Genomic DNA, 27954 nt, shown 5'->3' on the forward strand with positions numbered 1-27954 from the left:
GAACGTACCTTTATTAAGCATCTACTATGTGCCAGGAAATTTAGCTATCTATCTATCTATCTATATTTTTAATTTTATTGAAGTGTAGTTGATTCACAGTGTCAGTTCCAGACAAGTGATTCAGCTACACACACATACATACAGACCCCTTTCAGACTCCTCTCCACTACGTCATCACAAGAAACTGAACACGGTTCCCCACACTACACAGTAGGTCCTTGCTGTTCATCCACTTTACATACAGTAATGTGTGTCTGTTAATCCCCAACCCCTAATTTCAGGAAATTTATATGCATTATTTCAGTGAGTCTACTGTGACAACTATCCTGTAAGTTTGCTGCTATTATCCTCATTTGGCTCAGAGAAGTTAAGTGACTTGTCCAAGGCCACACAGCTGGTAAGCAGCAGAGCTGGAATCCAAACCAGGCCTGTCTGAATTCTGAATAGGGGCTCCTCCCAGTGCCTCTCAGGGGACAAAGGCTGAAGTCAGACTTGCCTGGTTTCTCCCTGTCACCCCAGGCCTAGACCCTGCACAGATGTGAGGCCCACACATCAGTCCTGGCCCGAGCAGAATACACAGAGTGCTTCCCCGCCTCCCCGGCAGTGAGCCGTTGAACACAGACTTCGGAGGAGAGGGAAGGAACAGGCTGCTTTTCCCTGGGCCGGGCTCTGTCAGGCAGGCCTGATTTGCACAGCTGCCCCAGACACTGCGGAAACAAACACTGGGCTGTTGGGTCAGGCTCCCCTGATTCCTCAGATGAAGGAGCCAGACTGGAGCCAGCACATTGCTCAACCCCCAGGCAACCGCTGACCAGGCCCTTCTGGGCTCTGTCTCCACTGGCAGCTGTGAGCGGCGCAGCCTCTTGGCGGGCCGAGCAGCCCCCGGCCCTGCTGGCAGGTAAGGGCTCAGGGTCCTGAATGCCAGGGACCTCCCCCTCTGTCTGGGGAGACAGATCCAGGAGTGCAGCCAGGAGCCCCAGGCCCCGGTCAGGCCTTTGCTTGCCTCAGCAACCTGGCAGCCGAGCAGAGGCCCCTGAACTGCTGGCTGGGAGATCAGGAAGGCAAAAGTCCTTCTGGGATATGACCAGGAGGGAGGTTAGTGGGGAGAGACTGGGAGGACTTTGGGACCCAGAATGAGATATCTTAGTGGCAGCATCTTAAATGGGACCAGTGCCAGGCACTTTGATGAAAAGATGCAGCCTCTGCCCCTACGGAGCCCAGAGCTCAGATTCTCGGGCAGGAGGTAGAGATAGGGCAGACGATCATAGTCCAGTGTCAAAGGGAGGCAGCTTCCTCAGGCTGAACCACTTACTCAGCCGTGTGGCCCCGGATAAGCTGTACTCTGGGCCTCAGTTTTCTCATCTGTGAAGTGGGACTAATAATGTCCACTTAAAGGGGTTGAGTTTGGTTTTTTTCTTTTTTTTCAGTGGAGGTACTGGGGATTGAACCTTGCTCATAAAAATGGTGCTTGCTCAATGCTGCGGGGATCTTTGCCCTCCCAACTAGGTGAAGTGTGTGGAAGTCAGGGACCTGGGCTTATATTTCTTTATAGCACCCATGGTTTCTAGCCCAGTGCTGACTACTTCATTTTCTAAGTAAGAAAGAGGTAAAATGCAGAGCCTAATGGGATAGAAACGGCTACCATCAGTAGTAGCTTTGGGATGTAAGTCTCTCCCTATAGGGCTTCCTTCAAGGAATCAGCCTCTCTGACCAAGATGAAAACCACAAAGCAGGCAACAGCAGGCAGGAAGAGGTTGGCCAGTCTCATAAGCTCATAATAATGAGTCTGCCTAATCTAAACTTGAATAAAAGCTCCTTGAATTATCAACGACCGACGGCAATTGTGAGAACTCCTATTTAGACAGGACTTTCAGTTTGCAAAGCTCTCCCACCAGTTATTTCATTCCAGGGGAACTGAGTAAGTACTCGTTGAAGGATAGAGCCTCATAATGCAAGGTATTAGGGTCCTGATTTAACTGATAAGGAAGCCGAGGCTCAGAGAGGTGAATTAAATTGCTGGAAAATTATGGATCCTGTATGATGTCAAACCTAGTGTCTTTGACACCACACCACATCTCTCTTATAAACAGATGGTACATGAGGGTAAGCCATCACTGCCCTCCACCCCTGAGTCAGATAGGAAATCCAACCCATATGGCTGTGCTCAGTGTGCTGGTCTTGGAGATGGGTCTTTGAAGCAACATGCAAAAGCTATTCCCTGCACCCCTACCCCGCCTTCCAGCAGGCATGTTCCCTGGTGGGCGGGAAGCATGGAAAGATGAGAAGGGGGCAATTGGCACAGCTGGAAGGCAAACAAATAATGAAGTTAGTGAAAGGTTGGCTCCGGGTCTCTCTCGCTGATGAAGGGTGTGTAAAGTATGGAAATGAAAATTACACAATGGAGCTGTCTCCAGGGAAGATGATGGTTAATTAGATGTCTCACAGCACACCGGCTCCTCACCACAGAGAAGTCCTCACCCTCTGCTTGCAAACCCCAGCCACGAGCCAGGAGTGACTCCCAGAGAGGCAACGGTTTCCTGGGATGCTGGCAGTCAACAAGCCACCGCTCAGAGGTCAACTCCTTGAATACCAGCCTCTCCTTAAAACCCCGAGCCTGACGTGCTGTGTGAGTCCCCATTTGCTAGATGAGGAAGTAGAGGTGAGGTGGGGGAGGTTATGTGAGCCCCCTAGTCTTCCTGGGGAGGGGAAAGGTGGGAAGTGACTCTAGAAACAAAAGGAAAGATAGCCCTAAATCCAGAGAGAAAGAATTGGTTTTGCTTTCTCCTTACATGGGCACTTTCTGGGGCGAGACAGATGACAAATCCTGGCTTGTCGAAGCTGGAAAGGCCCTCTAAGAGCATCTAGGCTGGTGTTTTACAAACTTTTCTTTTTCTTTTTTAAGCAACAGGACCCTTTGTTTAAGTGCAATCTGGAGTGGAACCCCAGTAGATAAAACAGAGTAAGGAGGAAGTGCCCTCCACCGCTCAACCAGCGCCTTCTTCCCTTCATGCCCCGCCCTCACCCTCACATCTTCCTGGATCCCTAGGGTTCCATGGAACCCAGTTTGAAAACCTCTGTCCTTGTTCAACTCCTTCATCTTGCACATGAGAGAAGAGATCTGAAGAAGCTAAATGACCTGTCCAGCGTCAAAAAGCCAGTGAACGGTAGAGGCAGAACCAGAAATTAGGCTTTCTGTTGTTCAGGTCAAGGATTTTGGGGTGAGCCAGGCAGCCTTTCCTGCCCTAAACTACTATGTAGAGAGATATAGATGGTATCGATATTAATGACGTATAGATACTGAGAGGGGATAAAGACGTGTAATTTATTGAGCATTCTTTGTGCTAAGCTGTGTGGGTTTACTGGGGACCCAAAACTGGGGAAACATGGGCCCTATTCTTCAGGAGCTCCCAACAGAGCTGAGGAGACAGACAGCGGCCTCCAGGGTTGCCCACAAATTTAAGAGTGGAGAGAATTTTATCAAAAGCCCATGACAGCCCATAGTGTGGGAAAGGGTTGCTCTGAACTGACAGGGGCCTAGGCTTTTGGGAAGGGGGCCTTGGCCCAGCAGAGCTAGGAGGGTTGATGGGACCATAACAGGGGAGGCATTGAGAGCAGAGGCAGAGAGGTAGGGAAGGGCGGGTATGATTCAGTGACACACGGGGCCTTCCAAAACTGAGCCAGTTCAGCCTCTTCCCTGCCCCCTTTCCTAACAGGCTTTGTCCTTCCCACCCCCCTCCTCCCCACTCTCCTGTATTCTGGGATCTCTTTGGGGGCTCAGCCTCTTCCTTTCCTGTAACTGATCTGAAGATGGGAGGGCAGAGTTGGGGAGAGCAGGAAAAAGGAAATTAATTTTTCAAGACCGTCTGTGTGTGTGTGTGTGTGAGAGAAAGAGAGTGTGTGTGTGTGAGTGTGAGCATATATTTAAAACAGCATCAACATCAAACGCTGACTGAAGCTACTTACGCCCTTGGGGAGAGAAACACAATTAACCTTGGAGGAGCTTTTCTGACATAGCTTTATTATTAACGTTGTTGTTGTTGTTGTTATTATTATTATTATTATTACTATTTGTTTAGGAAAATGTCTTAATGGGCTTCTTTGGGCCCTGACCTGGAAGGGGAAGGAGAAACGAATGTGAAGGCTAAATTCCTCTGCCTAAAGTGACATTGGGCTTTGCTCCCTGGGAGCTGCAGAGGCTTGCTGCGTGGAGTCGGGGGAGCTGAGTTGGGGGCAAGGGCTCAGAATGGTGGGAAACAGGGGTGTGACAAGGATATGAAGATGGAACCCCTAAAACAGGCAAGAAGTGCACTCTATGGAGACAGAAAATTGTCACCCAGTTTCTGGGAGCAAAGAGCTGTTTTCTGCCAACTCCTTTATTTTCCACAAAACCCTGGAGGCCACAGGACCCCCTGTCAGTGGCATTTCGGAATGAAAGATGGGTGCAGAAGAGAGGGTGCATCTCAGGTGCTTGGAGCAAGGTCAGGAGGACAGATGACCTTGGAGAGGGCGGCTGAACGCCTTGGGTGTAGTGGGGAGAGGGTGCTTCTCGGAGTAATGGGGACAGAGCTTGAGCTGTTTTATTTGGAGAGGACAGTCATGGATGTTGCCAGAAGGCTACAAGGCTGGGGGATTTTGGTGTATCTGGTCATGTGTGGAATTACACGTGTGCGCATGTTTATGGTATGCACCTTCCTGCGCGTGTTCATGAGTATCAGCACCTGTGTGATCGTGCAGGTAAACGTGTGTGCATTTGTAAGTATGGTAAGTGATGTGAATGATTAAATATCCTGTGCACGTGTGAGTGCGTGCTCACGGGGCCGGGACTTCGGACCCGTTAGTTACATGAGTACCAATGAACAGAGATGAGTATTCAGCCACGAGGTGTGGACAAGTGAACGTGTTTCTCAGAACGCCGGTGAGTGTGCCAGCGTGTGTGTGCAGGGCTGTGGGGCTATTTGGGAATGTGTAAGGCTGTGTACTCTGCAAGGGTGTGCACAGATGGGCCAGGGCCCCATGCCAGCCTGGCCACCCCTGTAACGTGTCTTCCTCCCCACAGGGCCCAGCACTGGAGGCCAGCAGGGCTCTGGGCAGCAGGGAAGGGGGAGTGGATGTTCCCGGCGTGCTTGCCCCAGAGCCCCGTTCCTTGCCCAGGAACATTCTTGCTTTCCCATTCCTGGGAAGGAACATCATGTCCACTGGCGCCTCTCCCGCCTGATGAGTCCAACTCCCTGGCTGCCTCGGGAGGCGAAGCACTTCCTGACCAGGACTGGGAGCATCCAGGGAGTCAAAGCCCAGGGGCAGAGTGGGAGGAAGACGCGCTGGCTCCTAGGGTGTAGGCAATGGCAGATTCTCCCCAGGGGTGATAAAAGTAACCATTGTTGATTGGGTGTTTGCCATGTGCCCAGCCCCGTGTAGAGCATTTCACAGGAATAAACTCATTTCAGCCTCTCCATAGCCTCGGTGGCCACGGATGATCATTTTCTCATTTTGGCAGATGAGGAAACACAGGCTTAGTTTAAGGAACTTGTCCACCATGGCAGAGGCTGTGGTGGGATTGGAACCCGGGTTCCCTACCTCCAGGACCCCAGCTCTCACCCTCAGGCAGAACCAGCGCCTCCTGTCCAGCCATCACCCTCAGGGCACAGATGGGGAGACTGAGGCCCTCTCTCACCAGGCTTCCTTCTGCTCCAGGCTACCCTTTAGGAAGCTCTGGAGACAGGTGGTGGGCTGTCACTGTGGCAAGGGACCTTGAAGACAATTTTGATCAACCCTCCGCTTAGAAAAAGGCCTTGCATAATGGTCCAGGGCACACTGTCCTCTGCACAAGTTGCTCCCTTTTGCTGGTACTGGTGAGATCAGAATTGCAGCTCCTGTGGCTGGTGGCCAGGGAACTTCACCATGGAAAACCTTCCACTCCCACGGCCAGCATGGCCCCCAAGCTGACAGAGCCCTGGCCCAGCACACACATACATGAGTCTCTTGGTCCTCAACTGATCCTACATACCTCAGCCAGCCTCACCTTCTTTAAATACCCCTTTAGCACCTGAGGGCCTACTCTGTGCCAGGCCATGTGCTGAGTCCTTTCATGTCACATATGGCATGTATTCTGCTTTCTATTCATTGTCTCCATTCATCTCTGTAACTATATTATAAGGTTGATGTTATTCTCATTCTACAATGAAGGCAACTGAGGATCAGAGAGGTTAAGTCACTTTCCCAAGGATGCACAGCTTATACAAATTGGAACCAGAATTTGAACTTGGACCCGATTCCAAATCCTATGTTTTTAAGAATTAAATTATCACATTTCAGCCTCCCAAAACTCCTGTGAGGTAGGGAATATTTAGCTTCAGATCAGAGACACATGGCACAAAACTGCTAAGTAACTTGCCCAAGAATAAGTAGGGAGTAGAGGTGAATATGAACTCAGGTCCCTGAGAACATCAATGTGCTTTTGTAGATAGATACCTGGGACCACATTATAAGAATGCGTGTGTGTGCGTGTGCGTGTGCGTGTGCGTGTGCGTGTGTGGTGGTGGTGGTGGTGTTTTCATCCTTTTCCTGCCACCCCAACCCTCAGTTTTAGCCAAGATGGGTCTCTCTCCTCCTGGTCCCAGAGAGGCCATCCTCCCTCACACCACTCATCCACTCATCTCTGTCCCACTCCCAACTCTCCCCTTCTCAGATTTCTCATGGTCCTCAGAGCGCACCCATGTATTTCTCCTCAGAGACTTGTTCTCCCCAACTTGACTCTGGATTTTCAGCTAAGTTTTCTTTGGCCCCATCTCCATGTCAAATCTGGGGCTCCTGTTCACCACAACTTAGCACAGGGCCAGGCCCCTGGTGGCAACTCAGACCGAATCCATTGCTTCTTCCAATGATGAGGAATGGTGACTTGAGTCACCAGGGACCCATCCACCTATCCATCCATCCATCCAGCAAATATTTATTAAATACCTATTACGTCCCAGGCACCATTCTAGGTACTTGCTTACATTAAAAATAAAACCTGACAAAAACACTTGCCCTTATGGATATTATCATCTAGGAGGGAGAGGAAGACAATAAACAGTAAATAAGTAAATTACAGAGTAAGTTAAGAGAGAAAATAACATACGGTAGAGGAGAATCCGGAGCCCACTGAGAAGTTGATCTTTTAGTAAGACTTGAAGGAGAGAGTGAGTTAGTCATGTGGCTATCAGTGGGAAGAGTGCTCCAGGTGGAACAAACAGCAAGTGCAAAGGGCCTGAGGTGGGTGTGTGCCAGTGTGGCTGGAGTGTAGTGACCCGGGGACAGTAATAGAGGAGCAAGTCAGATAATACAGGGACTTGATGGCCACTGTAAGGATGTGGACTTGTACTCTAAAGAAGAGGAGGACTTTAGAAGCTCCCCCCATCCCTGCTTTCCAGCCAAGATCTTTCTTTTGCTGTCTTCTAATTACTCAGGTCTGGCCCAAATCTGTCTCCTAGGGAGGTACTTTCCTAGGACCACCTTCTGTGAGTGGCACCCCACATCTCACCATGCACTCTTTATCACAGCTACCATATTAAACCTTTTTGACAGCACTTGCTGTTCTGGAAATTAGCTGATATGGATATTCTTGGTTCCTGTACTTATCTTGTGTCTTCACCCACCAGAGCATAAGTACCTTGAGGGCAGGACCTATGTTTGTCTTGTTTAGTGTGGAATCCTCGCTGCCCAGAATGGCAGGCACCTGACAGTGTCCGAGCAAAGTGGTAAGCAGCCTGTCATCCCTGTTACAATCCTGCAAATAGCTAATGCAGCCTGTGGGGCTGGAGACCACCTCATGAACCTTGCTTCTGTTGGGAACACAGGTGCCTGCTTTCTGCAGAAATTCCATCCTGCCCCTCCTCCAACTGCCATCGTCTGCCTTAAATGCCCTCCTAAAACTCACTAAAATGGAATATGAAGGTTTAAACTCAAGTTACAGCATACTGAAAGTCAATATTTGCAAAGCTAAACCCTCCTCTCTGCCTCTCATCTAGGTCAGCAAAAATAAAAAGCTCTTTTCCTAGAAATTCATGGCATTGCCTTGCTGGTCTAGTCATAATGCTGTTACCTAGAAAATTCCACAGAGACAAGGGGAACAAAAAGTGATGGAGAATCTGTGAGGGGCTCTCCATAAATTTTATCATTTAGGCACCAGAACAAGCCTGCAATGTAATGTCATTACACCTCTTTCACAGATGAGGAGACTGAGGCTCAGAGGTTTAGTAACTGTCTTCATTTCAATATTACACTCTTATAACATATAATGGAAAATAATCTGAAAATATATATGCATGTATGTGTATGTATAACTGAATCACTTTGCTGTACACCTCAAACTAACATCGTAAATCAACTACACATCATAAATCAACTACAAAAAAATAAAATTTTAAAAAATTACTATTATATGATTAGCATATGAGAGTCACAAGTCAGTCTTAGATCTGCCTGACACCAAAGCTCCATGCTCTTTCTCTATGCCTATACCAACCCAGCTTCAACTCAGTACAAAAATCTATTCTTCTGAGGACTAAAAAGCACGAAGAACAGGAAATAAGAAAAATGAGGAACCTGTCTTGGCAGGGCTGGGGCTGGCGGAGAGCCGGCTCAGCACACAGGCCAGAGGAGCCATCCGGAGCCCAGCGCTGCCCAAGCAGGAACACCCTGCACCTTGGATCCAGACGTGGCGTTGGGACAGCTCTGTTCCCTCCGTCATCCAGGGCACTGAAGGAGCCCTGGAGTCCAGCTCGCCGCCTGGGTGCTGCCCAGGGACTCTCTGCTGCCCGCCTGCCTGTCTTTCCAGACTAAACACTCCCTCTCCCGACTCTCCCTGCTCCGCCAGGCCAGAGCCCAGGGAGAGTCTCAACAACAGAAGTGAAGGATCGTTTACATATGTCTCTGGACACCCTTGGGAGAGAGGCAGTCATGGACCCAGGCTCATGAACACACACACACACAGGGAAGAATGAGACTTTGGACACTGCTTAGGGGAGGCAGACCAGCCCAGAGATCCACAAATACCACACACATACACACACACACACACAGAGCCAAAGGCAGCACTGGTTATCTCTGCATACTGATAAAGAGAGGTGAGCTCACACTCAAATACACACACAGCAGTATCCAGACACCACGTGCCCTGAGCTTCTGGACACTGGCAGGGACACAGAAGCCTAAATGTGGCCACATCCACAGGGTGCAGTGCTGTCTTTTGGAAAATAAGGGGGGAAAAAAACCCTGCCAATGTTTCCACTGTGTGCTGCTTGCAAAAATTTTGTAGCCTGGAGAGACGTCCCTGAGCCATGGAGCTGTGGGTGGGCCATCAGATAAAGTGGGGACCATGAGAGCAAACAGTTTGGAGAACATGGTGGCGGTGGTAGTGGCGGAGAGGCCAGCGCTCTGTTGACAGAGTTGGGGTGGGGGCTGAGCAGAGGGCAACATTCCCCAATGGCTGACATAGAGGCAGCTGGAGCCTCCAGCTGATGGGCCTCTGGCTTCAGTTTCCTGAAAGGAAAACAAAAACCAAGTCTCCTCTGAAGGTTGTTTTGCTAAGATTCAATGAAATGATATTTGAAGCACAGTGTTTGGCACATTCCAGGCACTCAGTGTAGGAAAGCTGTTGTTATTAAGCTCGCAGGTAATAAAGACATAAATCACTCCATTGCCACCTTTGCGGCTGTGCCTTTTAGAGCTAATTCATTATAGCACTGTTTGTCTCAGAAAATTTGGGTATAATATAGTATATATGTATGAAATGCATTTGTGATAACAGTAAGGTCAAAATCAACAATTGTCATTTATTGGATATTCATGCGGGACCAGGCATTGTCCTAAGCCCTTTCCACATATATTATCTTCTTTGACTTTCACAACAACCAAATGAGGAAATATTATTGTACCCACTTTACAGATGAGGAAATAGAGGCACAGAGGACTTAAGTAAGTTTACCCAAGTGGAGTCTGAATATGAATGCAAATCCATTTAAGTGCGGAAAAACTCGAGAGTATGTGTGTGTGTGTGTGTGTGTGTGTGTGTGTGTGTGTGTGTGTGTGTGTGTGTGTGTGTTATATTTACTGTCAAGCGGACTCAGCCAAAACAGTCAAGCGGGCATTTGCAACCCCAGTGCCTCAGGCAACAAACTGCCCATCTGAGCTTTCCCCAGTTGAGGGCACACAGCCGCCTTGTGCCTCTGTCACAGTCTCTCCTCTGGGCAGTACTTTGAGGATGAAGGAAATGGACAGGAGCCGACCGAAAAGTCTCCAAGGAGAGGACCATGTTGGATGTTAAAAATGAAAATTTTATGGATAGAGAGGTCTTTAAGGAAAAGTTTCAGAAAACAGAAGGCACACAGGGATTGGAGGAAGTCCTGATCATAATCCTTGCTATGGCCTGGAGGGCTTGTCCATCCGTTGTATAGAAGATACTGGGGGAGATTCCAGACGGAGGCTCTGAGAACAGGAAAACCACAGCTAGAGAGCGGACACCCCACTCAGTGTGACCTCTGCTACCTGGCCATGGAGCTGGGTACCGGTGGCCCTCTGCATCCAGACACACACCTACCATGCCGGCAGCATGTGTGTTTAAAAGAGAGTAGGGTGCGGAGAGTAAACCCTGATGTGAACTATAGACTTCCCGTAATCACACTGTGTCAGTGCAAGTTCATTGATTGTAACCAATGTAGCACTCGGTGCAGGATGATGATAGCAGGGAAGGCTGTGGGATCGGGGGCAGGGGACACAGGCTACATGGGAACTCTCTGTACTTTGCCTTTATTTTGCTATGAACATAAAAGCACTCTAAAAAATAAAGTATATTAATCAGAGAGAAAGAGAGAGGGGTTGAGAGAGAGGTGTGTGGAGCCAGAAGAAAGTCACAGCCACTCCAGATCTGAGAGTTTCATCTGTGTTCTGAGCAGCCAAGGGATTTCTGGAAGGTGCCTTATGGACCACTAGGGGCTGAGGCTGGAGCAGAGAGGACCAGAGTCAGCAGGACCAGCAGGGTCCAGTCCCTCACTACATCCCCCATCCGTCCTGCTAGAGCCTCCCTGCTTTTATTGCTTTATCAATTGAGGTTCAGGATAAACGTCAGTTGAAGAGGGTTGTGCCACTGGTCTGTTTGAGGGACTCAAACATAGGTGACACCACAACCCTCTCTCTTCTCTGTACAATCCTGCAGTTTGCAAAGTCCTTTTATAAAAAGGCTCCTGAAGGCAGGCAGCTCACCCTGGTTCCAGGTGGAACATGTAGAAAGTGCTCAGTGATCATTTATCACATGAATGAATGACTCACTGGAGGTTCACAGCAAACCTACGAGGTGGGCAAGGCATTTTCGGTTTTACCCACCTTACCCATCCTTACATTACTTTTATTGCATTGCTTACAATGGGCCAGGCACTGTGTTAATAGCCACAAATGAATGAACTGAGTTAATGCTCATTACAAGCCTTTGAGGCAAGCGAAACTATTATTGCTGAAACTGGGGCAGAGGGAGGTTTACTAACTTGCTGAAGGTCACACAGCTAGCAAACAGCGGAGATTCCAACTCTGGCAGTCTGGCCCTTATTCGCCATGTAAAGTTGTTTCAGACTCGGAGAAACCTGGGCCGGGAGAGTTACAGCAACCCCTCCGAGTCCTAGGGAGGTTTAGTAGTGGGAGCCAGGCTCAGATCCCAAGAATAGCTCAGATGCCCTCCTGCTTCCTCAACACTTTGTTACTGAGCAGGTATCTGGGCAGGGCAGGGGTTCCCCATCACCTAGCAAACAATAGGATGCTCCCAGCCTGGAGGCTGAGGGCAGTACTTCCTGGCAGATCCACGAAGGCCTGTCTGATGTAGCAGTGGGGCGGGAAAGGAAACAGGAAGGCATATTCCGAACAATAATAAAAAAACAAGATTAACACAGTATCTTTTCCTAAAGCCTCCCATTCCATCCATATCCTCAGCTCAGATACTGGGTGGATCCCAGCCAGTTGTGGAACTTTGCGAGTGGGTCTCTCCGATTCAGGAAGGGGCTGGCCTGATCCCAGAGGGAGACGAGATGGTACCCAACGTCCAGGCATGTACGCAGGTAGACCCAGGCTCTTACCACTGCATCCACCCATCCATCCAACATCTATCCATCATCCATCAACCAGTCATCATCCATCCATCTAGCCACCTGCTGGAACTAGAAAGAGTAAGTGCCCACATTCTGTTCTTCTTAAGTTGATTGACCTCTTGGCTTTGATTCCTCCCTAATACTGAAGGCCACTCTGTGAGAACTGGATGTGGCCAGGCTGTGACAATCCTCACCAAGCAATAAGTCATTTCACCTATGAGCCACTGTTTATGTTATGCACATATTATAAAGCAATAAGAGATCTCAGAAATTTGAAGGGATTTCATTTTATATAAAGCTCAGCGTGACAATGGCAGTCCACATCCATGTGGCATGTGTGAGCCCATTGACCTCACTACCATGGATATAATCTGATTTTCCCTCTTATTTTCCACTTTACTCTGACTTCCTTGATTACATATAGGTTATTATCTTGTATTAACTTACACATTTTAAGCTTCCTCAAATCCTTTTTGGAATAAAGTTGAATCATGAAGGAAAAAAATGATTGAACCAAACTAATGCAGATGGAATAAAAAGAGAATTTATTTTAGGAACCAAGATGAGCCCCCTGTCCAAACCTTCAAACTGAGAGTCTAACATTCCCTGTTACCCCCGCCCAGGTCCCTGGGGATGTGACTGCTGTCAAATGTCTTGGCCAAGGAGCAACTCTCAGACCTGATTTGGGGCATCTGAGGGGGAGACCCAGCTTCAATGTTTTAACTGTAAAGTGGGGATGACATCAGCTTCTGGCCGGTAGGACTGCTGGGAGCATGCGTGCTAAGAGCTCAGTAAGGGTTAGCTGCTATCGCTGGTGGGTTTAAGTCACCCATGACTTAGAGCAAGTTTAAATCTTAGCACTAGAGCCCAGGTGGACAGCCTGAGCAGTGCCTTCTCCCTTCTTTTCAGGCTTGAGGGTAGAGCAGGAGTAGAATCTTTGAGAACATAGAGGCTCACACGGCCAAGAATCAATTATCCAACTGATCTTAGACATTGAATGGTACCAACCCCCACCCCCACCCCCACCCACTGAAGGCTGGGTGAGGCTTGCAGGAGTCAGGTTCTTTGCTAAGCCCTCGGGGGTGCACAGAAGGGAAGACATGGTCCCTGCTCTCAAAAAGCTCAATGTCTACTGAAGGAAACCAATCTGCAAACCACCAACTACAGCAGCAGGAGGAATGAGGTATTTGTGGTGCCATCTTGCCTTTAGGCCTCTGTCCATGCTGTTCTCTCCACTTGTAACACCCTTCCTTGCCTCCACCTTCCCTTCAAATATCTCTCCTCCCTCTCTCTCTCTTCTCTCCCCTCTCCCCCCTCTCCCTCTCCCTCTCTCTCCCTCTCCCAATGTGGCCACTTGGTCCCAACTTGACCAGCTGAAAAGCTGTGCAGTAACCTTCCAAGCCCCTGTGTGTGTGTGTGTCTGTGTGTGTGTGTGTGTCTGTGTGTGTGTGTGTGTGTGTGTAACTTACTGGGTGGCCCAGTCTGGCAACGCTGTTGGAATGAACACGTGAGTCTTCCTTCCAAATGTTAAAATAAAGACTTTTATATAGACTTGTAAAACCAACAGACAAACAAAACACACAAGTATTCCTTGTGTTGTGACACACCTGGTCCGGATGTATTTTGCATTTTCTTTTTCTCCCTCCCTTCCTTTCCCTTTTGTCAACTTTCACCTTCAACTTTTGCCCCATTTCTTATATTTGGAATTGCTTGCTCTCCTTTTGGTAGTAACGCAAGTAACTTGAAAATAGGCAAGTGACTTAAAAATTAATTCACCTCATGTGTGACTTTTGCAAAGGCCTATGCTGGTGTGGCAGGCAGACTCACGGCCCTCTGGAGGTGTCCACAGCCTCATTCCCTGAATTTCTAAGTATGTTCCTTTGTAGGACAAAAGTAATTTTGCAGATGTGATTAAGTTAAGGATCTTAAAATAGGGAGATTAGCCCAGATTACCCAGGTGGACCCAATGTATTCCACAAGGGCCCTCAAAGACTGCAGAGAGGCAGGAGAGGGAGAGAAGGGAATGGGGCAACACAAACAGAAGTCAAAGTGACAGGGTCGATGACTGGCTGTGGTCCATGAGTCATGGAATTCGGGAAGCCTCTAGAAACTGGAAAAGACCAGGAAACAGAGTCTACCCTACAGCTTCTGGAAGCCCTGTGGACACCTCAATTTTAGACTCTGACCTCCAGAAGATAATACATTTGTGTTGTTTGAAGCCACAACGTTGTTAGTGGTACTTGGTCACAGTAGCGATCAGTAACTCATAACAGCTAGCTTCAGAAGAGAGAAAAAACTGTTTCTCACAGGAGAGTTCATATCACCCAGTGTTAGTACAACCAGATTTTGTGAGAGTGAGTGAGTGAGAGTGTGTGTGTGTGTGTGTGTGTGTGTGTGTGTGTGTGTGTGACTTGCCTATATGGCATATGGATATTTTTTCTCCCCCAGCTCATGGCTGACACAAGACAGGTTTCCCCAAAATAAATGGATGCTCTCATCTCAATTGGACCTTTGTGTGGAGATGAGTTCACACGCCTGCTGGACTTGGCCCGCACACCCCTTCCTCTGAAAAGCATCAAGGGCTTCGTTGTGTTCACGCACTAGTAAGCAATGCAAGCAGCGGGCTTGGCTTTGCTCACGTCCTCTTTTCACAGTGACATCTGCTGGTCTTCAGCTGGTGTCCCAGACACCGTGCAAGAGAGGCTACAGGGGCGGTGGGCGCGGGAGCGGAGGCACCAGGAGAGGTAGTGTCCCTGTGACATTTCACCGTTTAGAAACGCACCTACATTTTCACAGTTGAAATACGAGTTCTGCTAGAAGGACCCCACATCTATGAAAAGTCCTAAAATAGCCCATTTGCACTGCTGGCATATAGTGGAATGTGGTAAAGTAGAAAAGTGCAGAAAGCTGGATTTAGATGCTGGCCCCGACTGTGACCAGCTGTGGACCCTGGGTCTGTTACTGTCCTTGTCTTCATCTGTAAAATGGGAGAATGAATGGGGCAGTTCCAGGTACACAATGAGATAATGCACTTACGTGCACAGCACAGACCCTGGAGAGAAGCAGCTCTCGATGCACATACGGAAGTGCTGACACTTAGCCTCCTGACCCAGCATAAAAATTAAAATGAAGGATCATAAAGAAACAAGACCAAGGTTCTGTGGTCAGTTATCTTGTTAGAGGAATCTCTGCTGAAAGGTTTCCAAAGGCATGAAGTATTTTTCTCCTTGGTTCCCTCTAGGCACGAAGCTTCCCTTCTACACTGTGATTAAGAACCTGTAATCTGAGCTCCCATCTTGCCTCTCGCTCAATGGATCTGTTTTCTTTCTCATCCCTCAGTCACATTCTCAGCCCAGCCACATCCTTTCATTAGGGACTCTGAGGCTGATAAGGAAAAGAGCTGAGCTGTGAGTGGAGAGTTACCTGCTTACTCCCTCCTTTGGGGTAAGAAGTGCAGTCCACTGATGGGATAGGAAGCCTGTTGGATTGGGTCAAGCACAGCGAGATAACACTGAAATGCAGAACTGGTCATCTTCTGCCTGCAACCTCAACCCACAGCTGCCCTCACCCTGCTTAGAAAGGCAGAGCCCCCTCAACTCACCAGGTGGGGCCGCCTTGCCCAAAGCTCAAGATGGCAAAGTGAGGGGGGAGGATATAACTCAGTGGTAGAGCATGTGCTTAGCATGCATAAGGTCCTGGGTTCAAACTCCCATACCTCCATTAACAGAAAAAAAAATTGAAAATTGAAAATTATTAAATAAAAAGGGGCTCACTTAAAAAAAAAAAAAAGGTGGCAACATGGGCAGAGCCAGTCCCCATGCCTAGCTGAGCAGGAATAGGGAAGTTTAAATGAATCATCCTGTCTCTGCTCCAGGCTGAGAGGGCTCTCAGTTCCAAGGGCAGACACAGGGGAGATCTGGGAGAGAAGTCAGGCTTGGGGGTCAAACCCACTCCTGGGGGGCCTATCTGAGTGGAAGCTGAAGGGCCAATGGTGAAGCTGGGCTCACCTAACATACAGTGGGAGTCATTCACTGTGCCCACACAAAGCAAGAGAAGGCCTTAGCAGCAAAGAGGCAGAACAGTGCACAGCTATGGGCAAATTCTTGCCGCTGCCCTGGCCTGGGACTTGACCATGGGTGTGAATGGGGTACCACCAGCTAAGCAGTGAACCTCTGACGTCAGTGACTACACTCTGAATCGCTTGGGGTCTCGTTAAAGTGCACGTTCTGATTCAGTGGATCTGGAGTAGGGATTCTGCATTTGATTCTGCATTCTTCTCAAGACCTCAGGTAAGGCCAGGCTACTGGCACACCTTTGGGACTGCAGTTAGCCCGAGAAACCACAGAAATAAACGATAATTGAGAAGCAAGAAAAGGGACCTGCCAGAGCTCTTCCTCTCAGCGACTGATGTTCCCAGTGCCATGTCTCTTGGTAGACATGATTCAATATGCCCTTGCTTCCTCGTGGTCTTTTGGGGCTCCCCTCGTGTGCTCTCCTGGAGAACGAAGAAGGGGTCAGAGCAGGGCTCAGGGATTTAGATTTGATGAACATCATATGCCTGATTGGAGCAGCCCCAGGAGCAAAGACACAGCATGGGGACAGAGCAGAGCTTGGCTGAGACAGCTGGAGCACTGATGGTGGAAGGCAGAGAGAAAGGAAGAAAACAGGCAGGGGAGAGAAAGGAAGAAAACAGGCAGGTGCTAAGGTGGGGTCACAGAGGAGCACTGGACACCGAGCCCTTGTCAGCTGTGACACCGGGGACAAGGTGGCCTCTCTGAGCCTCAGTTTCCTCATCTGGCAGTGAGTTTTACAACATTTAGACTTCAGGATTGGGGTGAGGATTAAATGAAGCGACCAATGTGCACCCAGTGAATTACCCAGCCCACAACAGTATTCAATAGCCAAGACATTCTGAAATAAAAAGCAAATAAAGAGGCTTAATTCCTGCAGGATCTTGACAGCCAAACAAAGGATCCTGGCTCGTGCTGCCAAGAAGCCAGTCACAAATTATTCCCATCTCTTTAATCGAGCAATTCACCCCCACTGATCTCTGCTGAACTGCCTCTGAGTACTTCAATGGAACTCAAGCAGATAAAATTATAGAATTTAAAACCAGTTCTGAAGGCAGGCCTCTCATTCACTCCCACTAACCGTTGGCTTCGATGTGAATGGGTGAGATTCCACAGGGCCCCGGATTTCCTGGAATCATCAGTCAGCTCTGTCCCCGAATAGACTCCAAGATGAGCCACAGTTCTGCCCAAAGCTGCTTGGGAACAGGGCATCCTGGGAGACAACACAGCCTGGGCCCTGGGCCTTGAACCCCCAGGGCCTTCCAAATCTGAAATCTAATGATGCTAAGAAAAGAGAGGACTCATTCTGCAAAGTCCTTGTTAGAGGCCTTCGGAAAAAGGCAGCCTCCAGAATGAATCCTTTACAGGCAAACAAGGGAGGCAAAGGAGGCAGCCTTGTAGCTGCTCCCAGGGAGGCGAGGCAGGGTGGGCTGTCTGCCCGCCTCCTCCTGGCCCACCCATCCTCACTCGCAACACTGGACAGGCCTACTCAGCTCCACGGAGCCTAGGCCACTTTTCATTATTTTTCCTTTTTTAAAAATAATATTTAGAAATGGTTTGGGGCTTGGAAACTTAAACATATTCACTGAGAATTTTTTTTTTCCCCTGCAGAGTATTTTTTGAAGTAGAAGCAAAGCCAGCATTTCACAAACAAAACAAGAGGAAATGATAAATACACTTAAAATCAGCGTGGAGAAGTCCTTTATCCTCCTGGTGAGAGGATCTTAGATGGGGCTGGCTTAGCCGGTGAAGAGTCTCTCCCCAAAGCCAAAGATCTAGAAGAGTGTGGGGGCCGAGGGGGGTGGTGCTGGGAGGAGGAGTGTCAGTATCTCCTCTGGGTGTGTTTTTCCTAAATACATATCCCTTGCCCCGTCCCTCCCCTTCCCCCTCTCAAAAAGCCGGTGGCTGTCCTGGGTAGTCTGCACTCAATCCCAGCTCAGCAACTCACTAACTGAGAGACCGTGGGTAAGTAAATTAACTTCTTGGTACTGTCGTGTCTTCACCTGTAAGAAAGGGGGCGATTATTGTGCGCATCTCAAGGGGCTCCTGCGAGTCCCAGAGGGGTGAATACCTGCAAGGTATTTAGAACAGCGCTCCGCACAAAGCAAGGTTCAATAACTTAACATTTCCCAACCACCAGTAGCATGCGTGTCCCCAATCTCTCGACCCCACCCCAGTCCTTCCAGGGCCCCTCATCTGAGTAAACAACAGCCCCATCCTGCCAGTTGCTCAGGCTTAAATCTTGGAGTCATTTTTGTGACTCCCCTTTCTCTCTCCTCCACAGGCAATCCATCTGCAAATTATATCAACTCTACATTTAAAATATATTCAGAATCTGGTCACTTTTCACCACCTCACCACCAACACCTTCACCCTTACTAGTGTCATCCTTCACCCTTACTCTCACAGTCCCCCTCCTACTCTACTCCCTTCCTGGCCCCCAATCCCTCCTCCCCCTCCTCCACACACACCTTCAGAGCAGTCCAATAATGTTTCTCAGCTTAAGACCCTCCAAAATCTCTCCACCTCATGCAGAATAAAAGCCAGGTTTCCACCAGGGCCTCCAAGGTCCCACATGATCCAGCCACACTTCCTCTCTGACGCTCTCACCTGCTACTTTTCCTTTGGTCATTCTCCTCCAGCCACACTCTTCTCCTTGGTCTTCCTGGAACCTGCCAAGCATGCTCCTACCTCAGGACGTTTGCACTTTCCATTCCCTCTGCCTCGGACACTGTCCCCTCAGAAACCATATGGCTCCCCCCTCACTCCCTTCAGGCTCTGCTCCCACGTCACCCTCATCAGAGAGGTTCTTCTTGAACCTCCTGCACCAAAATCTTCCATCACTCACTGTACCCCATTCTCTGCTTTATTTTTCTTTTCAGTTTTGATTGCTAGTTAATGTGATAAATTTTTGTTTCTTTGCCTTTTTTTTTCTTTCCTTCCTTTAGTTTTAAGATCTAATACAGCACTGGCAGCTTAGTTCATTTTCTCCATTGCTATCCTCTAAGTCTCTTGAAACATGCCTGGCACATACTAGGTACTTTATCACCATTTATTGAATGGCAACCTCCCTCCCTCCATTCCTATCTGCCTCTAATAGGGCTCCAGGCTGCAGCCAGGATGATCTGCCTTCACTGCTCAAGAACCACCAGTGGCCCTCTTGCTATCCCCAGGGTGAAGCTCCTATGACACACAGGCCTTTCGTGGTCTGGTCCCACCTAACCTCAGCACCCCCCTCCCCGTTGCCATCAGCAAACCTTGTGGCCCTGCAACAGTAATGTCATTATTTTCTGAGCAACCATCCTTAGCTGTTCTTTCATCTTGATCAGCCCCCGACTTTCCCTTTTCCATCTGTCAGACTCTCACTGTGATGGGTTGAATGGCAGCCCCCAGATGATACGTCCATTCAGAACTTGCGAACGTGACCTTTATTTGGAATGATGGTCTTTACAGAGGTAATGAAGTTAAGGATCTCAAGATGAGAGCTTCATGGAAGATGGTGGGCCCTGAATCCAATGACAAGTGTCCCCATAAGGGGAGAAGACACCGAGGAGAAGGCCACGTGAAGATGAAGGCAGACACTAGAGGGATGCTGTCACAAGCCAAGGGACACCTGGAGCCACCAGAAGCTGGAAGAGGCAAGAAACAGAGGGCTCCCAGAGCCTTTGGAGGGAGCACTACCCTGCCAACACTTTGATTTGGGGCTTCTGGCCTCCAGAATGGTGAGAGAGTAATTTTTGGTGGTTTTAAGCCATTAAGTTCATGGTAATTGGTAATGGCAGCCACAGGAATCTAACACACTCCCCTTCAAAACTGTCATAAAGATGCAGTCCCTGCCTCCCAGCCCTGCTCGGCGCTGAGGTGGCCATTTTGTACTAGATGCCCTGCTTCCCCAGCCAAAGTCGATTGAAGTGGGGATGGACATTTGGCTCAGGCTGGGCTGGTCAGTGTCAAAGACACTGGGAACTGTATGGTGAGGCCATGGGGCACAGGTGAGGGTAGTCATCTAGGCTCAGAGCTGGACCATGCAGAGAAAGGAAGCTGTGTGGAGATGGGCAGGGCAGACTGTGACAGCAGAAGAGACCAGGGGTCCTGACAACTCTCCCACTTCCATGGGGAAAGTCCTGCTCTTTGCTTCCAAAAGGTTCCTTGTATTCCTCTAATATCCAGCCCCCTCCCCCTCGCCCTCGACCAGGCTTTTCCTAGAGAAGGCTGCTTTTCCTTGCAACCCAATCAACCCTAAGCCAAGAGCTCAGCTCTAGTGTCACCTCAGTAAGGGCTTTCTGACTCCACTGCATGGAGGGAGAGGACCCTAGTTGGGTGCTCTCAGCTCTGTGTCCTCACCGAGATTCACTGTCATCCTTCAGGCCATTCTCCTCCCAGACTGAGCTCCTCTAGCCATGGACCAAGCTCATTCTCTGTGTCCAGATTTCCCAGTTAATTACCCAATGAGGTCCAGTGCTGAGTACCACAATGGATAAACAGATAAATAAAGGATGGATGCCAATTAGCTCTGCCCTCAAGGAGCTTTCAGTCAGGGTGGGGAGCCCACTCTCAGACACCACGGGAGCACCTGACGAGGCACACATCAGGGTGAGGGTGGGAGCAAGGAGAGGGCAGCTGTGAGCCCAGGGAGCTCTCAGGGAGGGCTGCTGGGGGAGGCAAGGGGAAGGAGAAACTGGAGATGTTGTACGTGGGTGACAGTGATTGCAGGAGCAGGCAGAGCTGGAAGCACTTCCAAGCAGGGCCCATTGGTGTTGGGAGAGGCAGCACTTGGGGTATGTGGTGGAGATAAAATCGGACTTAAGCACAAGTCCCAAGGTGGGGGCTCTGGTGGGATGTGTCAGTGGGGCCCATCCTGGGGGCTTTGGTAGCTCATCCACTTAGCTGACATCCAACCAGGCACTGTGCCCAGTCCAGCTACACAGCAATGACAAATAGCAGAATTCAAAAGCTAGACTGGCGCCCTTAAGAGAACAAGACCGTATCTGCTGTACAAGGACCAGGAAACAGTCCTCACATAATCACAGTATTTGTGGAGCACTTTACAGTTTATAAAGTGCTTTCTCACATATTAATGATTACAAAGTCGTGTGGCATAGAAGAAAAGGGGTGATGATTGCCGCAGAAAGGCTGAGGGAAGGTCATGCATCCACCAGGTAGCTCAGGATCACGCCTGAGCCTGTGTTCTCATCACCGAACGACAACAACAGCTAGTGTTTAGTGAACACCTACTGTGTGCCAGCGGCTGTTGTACGTGCTTTTAATGTATTAACCATTTTAACCTTCAGAACAACCCTGTCAAATAGATTCTATTGTTACCCCCATTTTGCAGGTGTGGAAACTGAGGCTCAAAGAGGCTAAGTAATTTGCTCGAGTCACATCTGCTCAGCAGAAAAGATGAGATGTAAATCCAGTTATTCCGGCTCCAGAGTCAAAGTCTGCTCTCAGCTGCAACGCTATGCTGTAGATATGACAGTGGTCCTACCTCCAAGGTTTGGGCAGACCAAGAACAGTCATATCCACGTAACTGGTTAGAGGTTGGAGGTAAATATTGCCCATTGCTAGTCTTTCGTGCGACACTCATGGTATTTGCGCGTCTGGTTGCTCTAGCAGATACTGTTGACACACTGGCATCATCGCTGGCATGGCCTCAAGGTCACCCGCAGACAGCAGCAGTGCCCCTCTGCATGGAGCCATCCCCTCTCTGAGAGAGACGCTTGGCCATCAAATAGGGCAGGCCAGAAGTGCTGGGGGGTGACACCCCGGGAGCACCCCTCAACCAATGAGGCCTGTGAGTTGACGAATCAACACCTCATCAGTGGGACAATTCTGAGGTGTGTTCCACACCGTCCCTCAGAGGGCCCCCTGCTGGACTGAGCCCCAGCCTCCCACAACAGTTACCCACCCACAAGGCCCCTTTTACTGACCTCCTGCTCTCTCTGCCTCACCCCTACTCCTTCATAACACTTCCTGGAATCATTTCCCAAATAAACGACTTGCATCCCTCAGGGTCAGTTTTGGAGGACCCAAACTAAGACAGGGGAGCAAGTCAGTTTAGAGAGCAAGGAAAAGAAGCACTATTACCTACTGAGGCTTGAAATTTTCCTGGACACATGTTACTGGGCAGAGGAGGGGCATGCATAAGAGGAGTAGAAAGCCCCAGGAGCTAGGGAAATGGACCAGGTCCCCTTCATGCTGGCTCTCAAACAGGGTAGCCCCCAGGCCTACGTTTCACCTGATACTCCAAAAAGATGGGCCATCAGGAGATTTTTGGCAAGAGCCCTCCTGCCTCTGGCGTAGATTACAGGGGCATTCTGTGAAACCCTGGGATGTGAGCATAAAATAAACACAAATAAGCTCCCCATGTCTAAATAAACTGAGGTACAATTTATGAAGTCTTTTTTTTCCTCCCCACCCTCCCACACTCCTCTCCCTCAAAGGCTGTGCTTGTTTGCTTATGTACTCAATCCCAAACCTTTTGCACCTTGAGAGGACCCCTTTGTGTCTGGGATGAAGTGGAGCATTTCTGCCCCATAGTCCCGATTTTCCAAATGAATTTCCAAACACAGAAAAGCCCAGATTATGGACAATGAGGCAGCATCGTGGTTTGGGCCAACAGATGAAATGAACAGGAGGCAAGAAAGAAAACACAGGAAAGGATGAATTTTCAGCAGGTTCCTCCAGCCAAATAGTTTGTAATTTCATTGGAAAAGATCCTCAGGAGGAAAGAGACCAAAGAACATGGTGGGAAAAAAGCAAATTACTAGCTTAGCCGTGTGGCTTCTTCCCTTAACAAGTTGGTCATGAAGGACGAGGGACAGGACATGTGGGAAAGGGCTGAGCACGGTGGGAAAGAGGGCTTTGTCATCTCAAAATGAGGACGGCCCGAGTCACAGCCCTTGGGCCAAGTCCAAAAGATTCTCTAACCACTTCATTCATCACTGAAGCTGCAGAAACGCTGACAACAGAGGGCATCTGGCTAGAGTTGCCCAGGAGGGTCCACATGGGGAGAAGCTTTCAGAGAACAGAGTTAGAATGAAAAGTCAACCTAAGAATTAAAAAAAAAAAAAATCTGGGTCAATGAAAGAATACATTATTCAGAGCCGATCAAAGAAAAACCACTGGTGATATTTGCACTGTGATGTACCTAGTTCTATAACAGTTCAAGTCTTTCCAATAAGAGGCAGGATTATCTAGTTGTCAAAAGCTGGGCTGTGGAGCCCAACTGCCTGGGAAAAAATCCACAGCTATGCTGTTGATGGGCTGGGTGACCTTAGGCAAATTACATAACCTCTCTGAGCCTTTCCACATCTGCAAATCAGGGCTGAGGATAATTACTGTACTTACTTCAGGGAGTTGTCTGTGAGGGTGAAATGAGTAAATGCATCTAAAGCACTTAGAAAAGTGTCTGGCATATAATAAGCACATGTTACTTCTAATCACTACACAACTTCCAAAGACAAGAGATCCTCGGCGCGGCAAAAGTCTCACAAGTGCAACTGAATAAAAGTTAAAAAGGCAAAGCAGCAGGAAAGCAGGTTCAGACAAGGGGTGAATGCCCCGAAGCTAGGAGACTGTGGTGCCTGGCACAAAGCTGTGGATGCCCTTACCTGGGCACAGCCCCGACGGAGCCCAGACGGCTGGTCACTGCGTATGCCTCACTTGCTGGGGGAACTCTGAGGTCGCGGCATGCCCAAGTTCTCCTCCCAGTGGTAGAAAGACCCCGTTAGACTGTGGATCAGAGGCGTGGCCGAGACCCGGGCTCTGTCCTCGCAGGGGAAATGGCGCCGCCCCCACTCCTTGCCCTGGAAAGCAGCCCTGCCATCCAGCTGTGCCTGTCCTGCCGTGGCTGGTGGCTGGGGCCTGGCCCCCCGGGGCAGCGGAGGGGCACGTCACAGGCAGGGTTCACCACGGGAGGCCGGCAGCTCTGCGGTCTGTATGCAGGGCAGCCCGTCTCAGACCCACTTGCTTTGACAGCAGAACCGGATCGCTGTCTTTCGCTTGGAATAAAGATCTGGGGCTTTTCTCTGCAGAGATGTCTTCAGGGGTGAGACCCGGCCATCACCACCCCTCCACTCTTCTCAGACAAACACATGGACCCCCACACGCTGTTCTGTGCGAACATTCTGCTTGCACCCCAGAACCCCAACTTTTCCATTTAGGCAGCTTGGGGATGAAGCTGGAATTAAAGCAAAGACAAAAAGGCCACTATGAGTAATTATTTCTCAAGTAACAAGCAACTAATTGGGACGTACTGTTATTATATACCTACACTGCAGGCAGTAATTAAACCGCAGCTAATGAGGATTCCAGCACCAGGATCTACGGCAGCCACACAACAATGCCCCTCGTCCAGGCGGAGGGGCCGTCACTGGAGGAAATAAATGTTTTCTTCATTGTCCTCCTAGAGGTAGTAGTCAGGTTGGAGGTTTCTGCCCCGGGGAAGCCAGTGTGGCCGGGCAGTGGGGCAAGACAAGGCACAAGTGTGAGAAGCCCAGGAGCACGGGGAGGTTTCTAGATGGGCTGCCATCCCCCTCAGGAAGGTGACATCATGCCTGTGGGAAATGGCTGCAGGATGCTATCAAGTCAGTGGGGAAAGAGCTGAATCGACTCTTTTGTAAACAGATTTATTGAGAACCTTCTAGCGCACCAGAGCTCTCGGAGATTCACTTATACATGTTATTTCATTATTCCTCCTAACAGCCTTGGGAAGGGGAGGAGGTGCCATGAGGAACTGCTTTATAGATGAGGGCCACTTGGCTCAGAGAGGCCAAGTCACCTGTGGGAACTCACCTGGCTGCTGCACAGAGTGAAGCCAGGGTTGGAAACCAGAAGGAAGGGGGGACTTTGGGTGCTGTTCCTGCAGGCAACAGGGCGATGTGTGAGGAGGTATGGAATCTGGGGACAGCTGGGTGTGGCCACTTGCTAACTGCCCGGTGAACTCCTCAAGGTACCAAAACATCCCATGCCTCAGTTTCTGCATCTGTAGAGTGGGGCTAATCATGCCTATCTAGTGGGTCTGCTGTAAGGACTACACGCTGTGACACACTGCATATAAAGTATTCAGCATGGTGCTTAGTGCACGGTAAATGCCCAATAAGTGTCAGTTATTTTTAAAGATGTTGTTTAGATGCTCTCGAAGCAGCACTGAGTATTGGAAGAAACTCACTGTCTGAGCACAGCAGGGCTTCTGCAATAGTAGAAGCCATGGAAGTCTCAGCAGAGTGTCTGTCGGCCTGTGTCCCCTGGGAAGGGGGCAAACCAACCCAGCGGGCTGGCTCTGCTCTGAGGCCACTGCCCTGGTGTCCAGGGCAGCGGGAAGCTGGCCAAGCTCCCAGACAGCCTGTCTCGGGCCTGGAGTACAGAGCCGTTGCCTCACCAGCTTGTAATGAGCTGCGTCTCCATCCTGATTAGGGGAACAATCCTCACTCAGAAAGACTCAGGGGAAGGAAGTGACAGCGTCGCGGGGACAGGGCATAACCTCGCCTCTCAAGGAGGGGCTGGCTCCTGGGGAGCTGGTGACTTGGAGGTCACAGCCCAAGATGGTGCCCATCCCCCTGGAGAAGGCTGAGCAGACCCCAGCGGGGCAAGTCTGGGTCAGAGGAGGAGACGAGTTGGGGCCAGCCTGGGCCTCTGTCTGCAAGTCTGGGAGGCAGCTGCTCACGGGCTCTGGTTTGCCAAGAGGGGCAAGCAAGGAAACCAACATTTTCTGGGCACCTTCTGGGCACCAGGCTGGATGCCAGCCCCATGACATCATCACTGTCATCAACATTGTCCTATTAAACCGAATGTTAGGGCACCCTCTTTTCCAAAACTGTGGATTGCGGCCCATTACTGGGTTATGAAAACAGTTAGTGGGTGACAAATAGCATTTTTTAAATAACATGAGAAAAAAATACAGAAAATTTCAGAGGGCACTGCGCAGGGCAAGGATTTGTAGCATGTTGTGGGAGTTTCACTTCTTGAATGTGTCTGTGAATATTTGGGAGCCGGGTTGTAAGGGGGATGGAAATTGTGCTCATTTCTTAAAGTTGTTGTAGGGATTGAATGAGTTAATGTTTTAAATGTTTAATGCAGTGTAGCAGAGGCTGCCAGCACCCACCCAAGTCCCCTTGGAGAGAATTCAGGCTCGCTGTACGTTGTACCTCCCTTCCAGAGTCTCTCTCTCTCTCTCTCTTTCTGGCCATGGGTATATGCTTAGTTCAAGCGCAGGGCAGGTAAAAGCACAGTCAATTAATGTCCCAGGAGCGACCCTCAGCCTAGGAGGACTGGGGGATGGATAAACACCACAGCCTCCTCACCCACCCAGGGCAACGATTCTGAGGCATGTCTTTCATGGTCTCCCAGAAGGTGCCCAGTGAGACTGAGCCCCAGATACCCACAGAGCAACTCCCTTCCTTATCTCCCTTCCTCTCTCTCACTCTGCTTCCTGGGATCCCCCCCACCCCAAGTAAATTATTTGCACCTGTATCCTTGTCATGGTGCCTAATCTTATTTTTTGCATGAGTTCAACTTAAGTGGATTCTGGCACAAAGGAAGTGCTTCATGTATGAATCACTTTCATCTGGAGATGGGATCTGTACAAATACTTTATATGTATCACCTCATGTAATCTTCACCCCAACCCTATAGGATAGGAACAGTGATTGTCCCCATTTTCCAGATAAGTAAACTGAAGCTTTGGAAAGTTCAGCACCTTGTTCAAGGTCACATAGGTAGAAAGGAGAGTGCTTCATCCTGAACCCATGTGTGTGTCCGAAGTCCCTGTCCTCCACCTTGATACTCCATTTAATCTACATGACCTCCCTGCCAGCCAGCTACTGTTGTTACACCCATTTTACAGATGTGAAGATGGAAAGTTTGGGGAGGTAAAGTACTCGATTCCCACACTATTCACTGCCAGGCTGGGACCAGAACCCAGCATTCCAAATCCTGGTCCTGTGCTTCCTAGGACATTAGGCTGCTCCCAGCACCCTGGAAAGGGCAAGCATGGGAGAAATCCCTTCCCTTAAAAAAAAAAAAAAAAAAATCCCTGTGGTGGAAACTGGGTACCAGAGTGAGGTAGGATGTGGGTGAAAAGAAGAGATAATCCCAGCAGGCTTACTGGAACTTCCAGATGGGAGTCTGTTTTAATGCTTGTGCCTCAACTTCCCAGCCTGTTAAAGGGGACTGATGAGCTGATATTAAATCCCTCTACTTACTGCTGGCTTTAACTTTGAACTTCCTATCCTTATCTCCAGCAGCCCCATCATTTCCACCAAAGCACCAGGAGTCGTACACGCCTGAGGTCCAAGCTCCATCTGCATCAAGCTCACTGTTCTTATTTACTCCCCACCTGCTGCGTGCCTGGCATAGTGCTGACTTGTCACTGCCTTGACTTCCTCATCTGGTAAATTGGGATAATCTCAGTATCCACTTTATAGGTTGTTATGAAGATTAAATGAGCTAATTGTGCAAACCACCAATTGTGCTGACCAAGGACTCATATCTAGCATTATATAAAGGACACTCAAAACTCCACATTATATAGCACAGGAAACTAATACCTTGTTATAGCCTATAATGAAAAAGAAAATGAAAAGAAATATATATATATGTATCTATAACTGAATCACTATGCAGTACACCAGAAATTAACACAACATTGTAAACTGAATATACTGCAATAAAAAAATGAAAACTTCACATTAAAAAAAACCCCAAGCAATTCAATTAGAAAATGAACAAGTGATATGGAGAACCATTTAACCAAAAAGGCTATACACATGGCA

At 49.1% G+C, this 27954-nt stretch overlaps 1 protein-coding gene and 1 long non-coding RNA gene across 2 annotated transcripts in view; one reads left to right on the forward strand and one right to left on the reverse strand.

Annotated features, from left to right (window-relative positions):
- Positions 1–27954, reverse strand: part of NAV2 (neuron navigator 2) — a 690492-nt gene that overhangs the window by 435810 nt on the left and 226728 nt on the right. The window lies entirely within an intron of this gene.
- LOC123619567 (uncharacterized) lies at positions 153–27875 on the forward strand. The gene is made up of 3 exons (XR_006728213.2): positions 153–898; positions 19634–19902; positions 27424–27875. It is a non-coding gene; the product is annotated as an uncharacterized LOC123619567 (long non-coding RNA).

This window comes from Camelus bactrianus, chromosome 10 (genome assembly GCF_048773025.1).
Source record: "Camelus bactrianus isolate YW-2024 breed Bactrian camel chromosome 10, ASM4877302v1, whole genome shotgun sequence".
Classification (NCBI taxonomy): Eukaryota; Metazoa; Chordata; class Mammalia; order Artiodactyla; family Camelidae; genus Camelus; species Camelus bactrianus.